The 10,699-nt window shown below is 34.2% G+C and overlaps 1 protein-coding gene across 3 annotated transcripts in view; it reads left to right on the top strand.

Moving 5' to 3' along the window:
- The first annotated feature begins 1,679 nt into the window (after window positions 1-1,679).
- Window positions 1,680-10,699, top strand: part of LOC145242985 (protocadherin beta-16-like) — a 470,505-nt gene continuing 461,485 nt past the window's right edge. For 2 of the 3 annotated variants that reach the window (XR_013862833.1, XM_080106106.1), the window contains exon 1: window positions 1,691-2,029. The gene's annotated coding sequence lies outside the window, so the exon portion shown is untranslated. Of the gene's footprint in view, window positions 2,030-10,699 lie in introns of all 3 variants that reach the window. The other variant, XM_080106104.1, reaches the window with a different exon arrangement.

The following is a 10,699-nucleotide window of genomic DNA, read 5'->3' as shown; positions in this document are numbered from 1 at the left end:
TGTTTGTGTGCAATGAAAGAACTAATACATACATGGTATGGGCAATAACCATATTCTACAAATTTTCCAATAAACCAATGCAATTTTGAACAAAATCACCCCCCCTTCTTTCCATCTCAACCCCCTTCCTCTCTCACACCTATTCTATCTCCGTCTCTCACACATAGAAGAGGTTTTCCCACTTTAATAGAACTACAAATAGATGTAATGATTTCAAAGAATTTAAAAAAAAAGAACACTTCATTTATTTCTTTTTAAATATACAAAAATTAAAAACGTACAAGTTGTTGAAGAGTGGAAGTGGGAGGAAGAAGAGTGGTAGTATAAGTATTGAAAGACGAGTAGGCGGAGGCGAGTGGGGGTAGGATTGAAATGGGAACCTGTGTAAGCGAGTTGGGAGGAGGAAGAGAGGTGCAGTGGAAATTGAAGTTGGGAAGGAAAAGGGAAAAGATGGGGAGGGTGGGGTTAGAAATATTAGAAATTGATTGATACATCGATATTGATTTTAATTTCATTTTATTTCACTTTATTTTGTAGTTTGATGGCATTACGCATTTTAGTTTTGATGCTCTGCTGTTCATCAGAGAGAGAGAGAGAGAGAGAGAGAGAGAGAGAGAGAGAGAGTTGGGATAAAGAGAGAGTTTTACTTAAAATTTACCATCAACCTATAAGTACATATACAATATATTGATTTTTGTATTTTTTCAGTATCTGTTTTTAATTTTTTTTTTTTTTTTTTTTTTTTTTTACTACAAGGAAGACGTTTTTCTTTTCTTTTTTTAGTAAATAAATTTTTTGATGGAAGGATGCGGGGAAGAGGGAAGAGTAAGAACAAAAACATTAAGTTGGATTTTCCAGAAATCCCTCTATACTCAAAAATGTTCGTTCGCCAGTAAATATTTTCGAAAAAGACTCCATTAAGCTGTCAATTTCAAAGCGGATGGAACCACATCGACATGAGTCAACAGTAAAAAAAACAAAAAAAACACAGAGGAAAGATTTTAGGCCCCAAATTGAATTTAATTTCACTTGAATTGTCTTTTTTAAGGAGAGGAGTGAGGGGGGGGGGGAGAAACTTTCCCAATATTAAGCAAGCTCTCCAAATTGGAAACAAAAACATAATTGGAAAACAAAGTAAAAAAAAAAAAAGTTAAAATAAAAAGTTAAAAAATTTTTAAAAATTTGTTTAGGAAACTCATTAAAGAACTTCAATTATACATACATCTACATTTGCTGCATGTAACTCTCACGGATTGTGAGAGTAAAAAAGTCACATATATAAAAGATAAGAAAAAAATTTGATAAAACTTGTAAATAAAAATGTAAATAAATTTTGATTGAAAAAAGAAAGCATAGGTAAATGGTCGTTAAAATTTGTAGAGTAGATTTTGAATGCGTACGCACTCTTTCCCCCCTTTCACACACATCATACACACATATGTACATAAGTGCGCATGCGTGTGTACGATTTGTGGCCATGCGTATACAAAAGCTTAATTGTAAAAGGGAAATAAATTTAAAAAAAGAAAATATTTAATTGAAAAAAAATGTGTAAAAAGAAAAGAAAAAAAAAACTGTCATCGCAGTAACAACTTGGGTAGATCCAATATATAAGATTTGTGTCTGTGTGCATGAGAGAGAGAGAGAGAGAGGGGGGGTGGGGGGAAGAGAAGTATAGAGAGAGGGAGAGGGGTTGGTTGTGTAGATATACCGGTTTATTATGCAAGTGTGTATGTGTGTTGTTCAGTCATAAAGGAAATGAGTGAAATCTTCCCTATGGACAGAGAAAGGTGGGGAGAGGCGGCGGGTTAGGCTGTCTCCATTTTAAGTGAAGCCCATCAGCCTGTCAGTGGCTGGAGCAGCCACGACGCACACAACACACTTGCTAGGACTGCAGGCTTCCCAGCCGTATTCACATAGAACTCGCATCCCTGCCGAGGAGTTGTCAAGAAAAACAGCAGCGGTTACACACACTAGTTTTATATTAGGACGCACCTCGACATGGACTCTGGCCATTCCAACAGTTCAGGTTAGTTTATACAGACTTTCTTTTTAATCCAGTATTAATTGTTTCCGTCTTTTTTTAGGGGGGGTATTTTTGTTGTTGTTGTCTTTATATTTTTTAGCTTGAGTGAACAGCGTTTATTCTTCTTACGATCTCTGTTATTGTCGCTAACATTCTACAAGTAACAGAAACTTCAGTAGCATTACTTGTAAATGGTTTCCAAACAGTTTTCGTAGCTTTGTTATAGAGCTTCAACAAAACACTGGTTACTACACCTTGCGCGTACTTTTCTTACCATTGGGTCATCACTTCAAGGCCAACAGCCATTCGAGGATAAGGGTTAGTGAAACCATTATTACCAGCCGAGAGATGAGTAATACTATGAGTGTACTATTTAAACTTGAAACGCTTTAATTGAAGTTTTTTTTTGGAAAAAATAATTTTGAGACGTACGTCCACAGATTTCTAGAAGAGATGTCTGTCGGCCGGTCTGTCATATGTAAAATTTATATATTTTGACAGCGTATTGGTCTGTCATATGTCACATACGAGTTTGAAATATTTTCTTTGGTTTGTCATGCTGAAGTTTTAAATAAAGTTCTATTTAGCTTGTCACGCTTAAGTCTGAAATAAAAATTTATTTGGTCTGTCACACTAAAGTTTAAAATAGAATCTTCTTTAGTCTGTCACCCTTAAGTTTGAAATAGCATTTCCTTTGATATTTAGCGCTTAAGTTTGAAATAAAATTCTGTTATACAATGCTCAAGTTTCTTTTCGTTGGTCTGCTACGCTTAAGTTTGAAATAGCATTTCTTTTGAACTTTCATACTTAAGTTTGAAATAAAATTTTCTTTGGTATGTCACACTAAAGTTTAAAATAGAATTTTTTTGGGGCCTGTTACCCTTAAGTTTGAAATAATATTTTTTTTTTTTTTTGGTCTGTTCATTCTTAAGCTGGAAATAGTCTTTTTTTTTCATGCTTAAGATAAAATAAAATTTTATTTATTCTCTAATGCTTAAGTTTGAAATCACATTTTCTTTAGTCTGTCATGCTTAAGTTTAAAATAAGGTTATATTTGGTTTGTCATGCTTAAGTTTGAAATAGCATTTTTCTTGTTTGAAAATGAAATTTTGTTTAAATTAAATATTTCTTTGGTTTGTCATTTTCATAAAAAAAAACAAAAACAAAAAATAACCCACAGATAAATGAACGTATCTTAAAAATATTCTTGGTTTCAAAAAAAAATATCTTTGTTTTTGTGACTTTGTTATGAATTTGATGCATTTTATTTCCTTTGGAAATAATTTCAATTTATTTTTTTTTCTTCCATCACTGTGAAGCTTACGCGTATATGAGGCAAGTTTGTGTTTTGGAAAATCCAGTTCGATAAACTCAACGAAAGAAAAGAATTACCATAATCGTTTCATTTTCTTACTCTTATTTGAAAGAAATTGTTTTTTTGTTAACAAGAATTTGGAACATAAAATTTCGCCGTATTTACCCGGCATGAAGGAGGAATGAATATCTACTCCAAAATATAAAATCATGTTTACATTTTATATATATACTAGCCTGGGTGCCCGGGTGTTTGGAGGTGTGTGTCGAGCAAAAAAATAAAAATAAATAAAAATAAATAAATAAACGAATAAAAAAGGCAGGCTGGAACCCGTACCGCGAAGGAGGAAATGAGAGTGAAAAACAAAACGTGACATCTTTGCTTTTGCGTCCATCGCCAAACTGGAAGCGACGAAGGTTTTAATTAAGGCTAATCAATCGAAAAGAGGGCGTGACTTTCGAAAATATCGGCGAAAAAGCGAACCCTCCTTGTAGAAAAGGGCCCAGTTCGATATTTGTCGTCCGAATGGTCGAGCTTCAAAACGATATCAATCGCGTGAAAATTCGTCGCCTCTGTCGAAAGTTTTGGGCATACATAAATACATACATACATACATACATACATACAGACAGGCGAGATTTATATTATAGATAACTTCTTTCAGTCTTGACAGACTATGGATACCCACTGTAAGGCTGCCTGCGGAGGAAATTTTTGTGGCAAGAGTTGCGCAATTTCCAACCACACTTCTCCTGAGTCGGCGATGTTAAATGGAGTTAAAGTGGACGTTCAGGATGACTGGAAACAATGCTGAGATAAGCGGAGAGCACACACAATGTCTACTATCCCCAAACGGCCATGCATCCGGTACTAGCTAGGCTCAACGTTGCCTAACTTCGGTGATCTGACGAAAACTGGTGTGTCAACGTGATTGTGATATATATATATATATATATATATATTCAGTTTTCCCTTACTTTATCTTTGATTTTAATAAATATTCGATTATTAGCAAATAAATAAATAAAAATAATTCTGCATATTTGTATAATTTGGCTTCTTCGGACTACTATTCTCATCTTGGGTGTTATTTTAACATTTTGGTCGATGTAACCTCCAATCTTCTTCAGGTATATCTTGACAAACTCTGTAAGGACCCTTAGTAAAATTCAATCATGAAGTTACACTCATCTGTAGGTTGAAAATTCAATTCTTAGTGCATGTGATACTTAAAATACAAGTGCGAATTACTTAGGAATTCTGCCCAGTCGTGGCTGACGGAACGAGAGCATGTTATCCTCGCGGATTAAATAATGTCCTATTAGAGATTCCATACAAAATTCCGAATTTGACAAGATACACCTGAAGAAGGTCGGAGGTTACATTGACCGAAACGTTGTGAAAAATAACACTCAAGATGAGAACAGTAGTCTGAAGAATACGAATAATCAGTCATCTAAAAAAAAAAAAAAAAAAAAAAAAATAGAAATGTAATTCGATATGTATTTGTCCAAGGCGGCAAAAAACAAACACAAAATAATGTCTATATTTTTTATTAATTGTTCCGATTTTTAAAAAGAAAAAAAAAAATGTTGCAAAATGTTTGGAGATGACTGATAATTCGTATTATCTATATATTAATAAGATAAAGTCTATGATATTTGTTTTGTGTATCACGATTAGATCTGAGTGACTGTCGTTTGATTGTTATGGACTTCCATGTCTTGTAATAAATAATTTTACCAGAAATTCTTGATAAGTTTTGGTTTCGGTTATAGTTGATGGCACTCCAGTAATCTATTTCTTTAATAAATAATTTTATCCAAAATTAAGTTTTGGTTATAGCTGAATTAACTCAAGTTCATTATATATATGTCTAGCCGCACTGGTGAGCTGTGAAACAGCGAAACAGTACTCTATGTGCATGACTATATGTTTGTGTGTGTGTGTGTATTTTTTTTTCATAAGTTTTGGTTTCGATTCAAGCTGATGCACCCAAGTCACATGGATATATTTTTTTTATTTTTAAAATAGCAATATATAAAATAAAAAAATATAAAAATCGATAGAACATTAACTCTGTAATAATTAAAATACAAGAATTAAATATCATATTTAAGCGTACTTTACGACCGAGCTACGCCGGGCGTCCCTGCTAGGTTAGATAAACACTTCTGTAGTTTTAACAAAAGAGCTACAATAATATCAGAGCGTCTCCATTTACACTGAACATCTACAGAATGCCTACATCAATATATTACATATGAATGAGTTCCTTGTGGAATTTCCACAGGTCCTGCTAGTTTTGATTCTCCAGACTACTGTTCTCATCTTGAGTGTTGTTTTCACAACATTTTCACCAATGTAACCTTCGACTTTCTTGTCTTGTCTGCAAGAACTCATAACGAAACGGATAAAGTGCTTATTTATAATAAGTTCTAAGTGATCGTCTTCTGGAGTATTCATTCTTTTTCGGACTGTTATCCCATCTTAATAGTTTTTTTTGTTTTTTTTTACACAGTGATCACCACTTATCAAGGCCCGGAAGCCACTCAGGGATAAGGGTTATTGCAAGTACATTACGTTAGTGTGGAGATTTGATGAAATGTTTACTTAAGGGGGGCGGTTCATTAGGAATTTGTTAACGTTGAACTTGAACACATTCAAGTTGTAGTCAGGTGGGAAGCAGGCAGACGGAACAGAGTTCCACAGGCGTGCAGTTCTAAGAAAGAAGCTTTGTTCATGGAATCCGCGTTTTGATTTAGGCACAGATATAGAGTGGGGGAAATTTTTCACAGTGGATTCAGCTAGACGGGTGTTTTTCATGAAAGATTGGCGAGGGGGGACCAGAGATTGGAGTTGAGACGAGCACCTGCCATGGAAATAACGATAAAACAAGGATAGGCTCGCAACATCTCTTCTGTGGGAGAGAGGTTGCAGGGTAGAGAAAAGGGCATCTCCCACTAAGCCATGAAGTCTATTTTGTACTGTCAAGGCAGGATAGGCTGTTTTTAGCAGCTCCTGCCCAGATATGGCAACAGTATTCCATCCTTGGACGTACTTGGCTTTTATATAAGAGAATTGCATCAGTAGTGAGATATCTTCTGGAGCGGTAGAAGGATCCCACCATCTTTCCAGCAACCTTAGCAACAGACTTGATGTACGTGTTCCATTTCAGATCAGGAGTAAAGGTCAAACCCAGAAGCTTGTCAAAACAAGGGGCCTCACCCAGACGAGAGCCATCCATCACAATTGATGCCAGATGGGGATCAGAGCGTTGATGATGTAAGGATAGGAGTTTGGTTTTGGATGCATTAAAGGTTGTTGTTTCAGCAGGTTTCGGCCAACTCATCCTCTGTCCTTCTTCAGTAAAAAATGATTACAAATAAACAATAAAAAAAATAATAATATATAGTCTTCTGGAAGTTGAAGGTTTAATTCGCAGTGCGTGCAATACTCAAAATACAATTGCAAATTACTTAGACTTCTACTCAGTCATGGCTGACGGAACGAGAGCTTGCTACTCTCCTGTGGTTTAAATAATAATTTCCAATCGAAATTCTGTACTGATTCCCGAGTTCAACAAGATGCACCGGAGGTTTCATTTGCTGAAACGATATAAGAATAACACTCAGTTCGAATAATTCCTGCCATTTTATTATTATTTTTTTTTTTACATGTTTTTGTTATGGAGGACATAACACTGTTCAGGTTATTTAATGCCGGATCGCAATCCCTTTAGAAAACGATCCGTCGGCTACAATTACTCGAACACAAATTGTTATTTTTATCTATAACTAAGAGGGGCGGGGCAGAATTGGAGTTTACCAACATTAGAAATGCATATTTTACCGTTATTGTATCCGTACGTATTTGCATTTAGTATATCAGATTCCATAGTCTGTAATTGTATCGATTTAGCTGATCATGCACTTCCATCAATTCTTAGACATTAAAAAACAATAAAAGTTACAAAAATAACACGTTCTAAAGTTGGAATTGATTCAGAAACAGACCAAAATTGTTTTGCATCTGTCGATGTATAATTCGCACTATCCACATGTTTTCTAGAAGAATGTTATCCTCATCTTTGTTATTCTTATCATTTGGATTCTTCGGACTACTGTTCTCATCTTGAGTATAATTTTCAAAACGTTTTCAGAGATCTAACCTCTGATCTTCTTCAGGTATATCGTGAACTCTGGTATCTTTCTTGTCGAACTCGAGAATCTGCACGGAACCCATTATTTGATCCATGGAGGTGTCATGTTCTTGTTCTGCTAGCAATGACTGGATAGAAATTCTAAGTATTCGTAATTGTAGTTTGAGTGTCACCCGCATTAAGGATTGAACCTTCAGCTTGCAGGAGAATGTAACTTTTACAACTGAATTTTACGAAGTATTTTATCCGGTCCTTCATTGTACTCGCTGACCTACTCCTACAGACACTGTTTTCTAAGCTAACAGCCCTCTGGGAATTTTGAGAGCTAGCTTTTATTTAATCATAACGCGTGATTTAATGGATGATGGCCATTAAATCAGAAGTTACGCCTAGTGCTTTTGAATTTAAACACACACAAATCCCCATTATCGGAATGAGCACTGTGAGAGCGGCGGTCAATGTTTGTATAAAGCATTGTTGGAATCATTGCCGATGACGATCCCGTAGCCTGTTGGGTACAGCTACTGATTATCAACTCGATGGGGATTGGTTTGATAGGTGTTTGTCTAGCCACACTGAAGAGCTATGATACAGCGAAACAATGAGGATGACACACATATCTATGAAGCTGAACGTTTGTGTGTGTGTCTGGTCACGAATTTCCATACTTTGTGGACCAGGCGCGTACACAGACCCCACAATTTTAATGAATCATCATTATGCCAGATCAAACATACCCATTCCTGTGTCTCGATACATCTTCTATCATTATACGTGATCAGTTTTCTATAATAGTCAACCGTATTCCTAGAAAACTGATCACATATAATGATAGATGTATCTAGATACAGGAATGGGTATATTTGATCTGGTATAATGATGATTCATTAAAATTGTGGGGTCTGCGCACGCCCCTGGTCCACAAAGTATGGAAATAAAAATTTAAAAATTTAAAAAAAAAAAAAAAAAAAAAACGTTTACAAGTGTTCTGATATAAATGTACATAATACTTTGATGAGTATGTTTTAACTTAAATAGGGATGGTATAATAAAAATGTGAGGTCTGCGTTCGCGCCTGGCCTCCATAGAATGGAAATAGGCACAAACTTTAATAAAGACTTTTCATTTCTATCTGCGTAAGTATACTTTGATAATTATGTATCAGTATGAAGAAATATGGTATAATAAAATTATGGGGTGTTCGTTCGCACCTGACCTCCATAGAATGGAAATATGTCACAAAGTTTAACAAGGTTTTTTAATATAGATCCACAGAATATTTCAGAATATATAGAAGTGTTTCAGTGTGAACAGGTATGGTATAATAAATTATGGGGTTTGTCTATTTTATTTTTACTTTCATCATATTTTGCATGTAAGGTAAGTGAGAGAGAACCTCTACATAGTGTTCGATTCAGAAATTTCAAAATTAAGAGCGTATTATTTATATACATATATATTACAGAATATCAGAACATCGGTACCGTCAGTTTCAAATCCTAACAAAGACCAATATTTGATCGCATATGTCGAACTCTCTTGAGGCTCCATTTATATCTTTCCTGTTGTTCTGTATGACAGATCCTCAGTGTAGCTCTGTTAATAGCCATTGAAAGCCAGATATTGACCAACACCCATCTAGTTGATGGTCAATAGTTATAACCACCAGGCCGCGCGGATGCTGATAATGATAACTACAGTGTTTTTATATAAATATTGACGACTACTTGAATAGTACTCGATTTATAAAGAATTTTGCATTATCATAAAATAGGTGATATCACTAACAACAGTGCTCAACTCCAGACGGAGATTTAATGCTTTAGGATTTAGTGCTCTACGTGCGTGAGAAATTATATATGTTGATTTATTTTAACGAACACTATACATTAATTCGAGCTTCCATCGATACCTTCGGGTTTATGGAAACAATGTAAACAAAGCTTGCAGAGCTAAAGATACCAAGTGTACCAATTCTTCAGTCGAAGTTGTAATGACTGAACATTATTTTTTTCTGAGAAACAATGTAAAAAATATTTTTAATAATGCTTTACGTTATCACAATATCGTCTGAAGGACAGGTACACTTGGTATCTTTGCAATTTTTTCCCATTATTTCCGGGAAACCGAAGGTATCGATGGAAGATCAAACAAATTAATCGCTAAAATAATCTCCCTCATACATATATATATATATATATATATATATATATATATGTGTGTGTATATATATATATATATATATGTGTGTGTATATATATATATATATGTGTGTGTGCATATATATATATATATGTGTGTGTGCATATATATATATATATGTGTGTGTGCATATATATATATATATGTGTGCATATATATATATATGTGTGTGTATATATATATATATGTGTGTGTATATATATATGTGTGTGTATATATATATGTGTGTGTGTGTATATATATATATGTGTGTGTATATATATATATATATGTGTGTGTATAAATATATATGTGTGTGTGTGTGTGTGTGTGTATGTATATATATGTGTGTGTGTGTGTGTATATATATATGTGTGTGTGTGTATATATATGTGTGTGTGTGTATATATATGTGTGTGTGTGTATATATATGTGTGTGTGTGTGTGTGTGTATATATATGTGTGTGTGTGTGTATATATATATATGTGTGTGTGTGTGTGTATATATATGTGTGTGTGTGTGTATATGTGTGTGTGTGTGTATATATATATATGTGTGTATATATATATGTGTGTGTGTGTGTGTGTGTATCTATATGTGTGTGTGTGTGTGTAATAAACGTGATACGTAATGAATAAAAGATATTTTACTACGGTTTCTAGCGAGAGGTTTTAAGTTTAATAACTAGCGATGGTAGTAAGAAAAAAAAATTTTTTTTAATAAAAATACTGATACGAGATTTTTGAAAGTCGTGGAATGCAATCTCCTCCGATGATTTTAGCGTCCGCTTTTGCTTCATTTATGGTCTTTTATTATTATTATTATTATTATTTTTATTATTATTATTTACTTACTTACTCTGTAATATCACTTCACTTCTATAGTTTTTAAGTCAGATATCGTGGCTCATATACCATCTTAACAGGCCGATACACAAACGCACATTTAAAAACGAAATGCAAACATACTTATGTAAAAGAATCTATCTGTCTTTCTCTCATATATTATGTTTTT

The sequence above is a fragment of the Euprymna scolopes genome, chromosome 21, assembly GCF_053919585.1.
Source record: "Euprymna scolopes isolate OS-2025 chromosome 21, ASM5391958v1, whole genome shotgun sequence".
Lineage (NCBI taxonomy): Eukaryota > Metazoa > Mollusca > Cephalopoda > Sepiida > Sepiolidae > Euprymna > Euprymna scolopes.
Note: the sequence above shows the minus strand (reverse complement) of the source record. Positions and strands in the feature narration are given on the sequence as shown.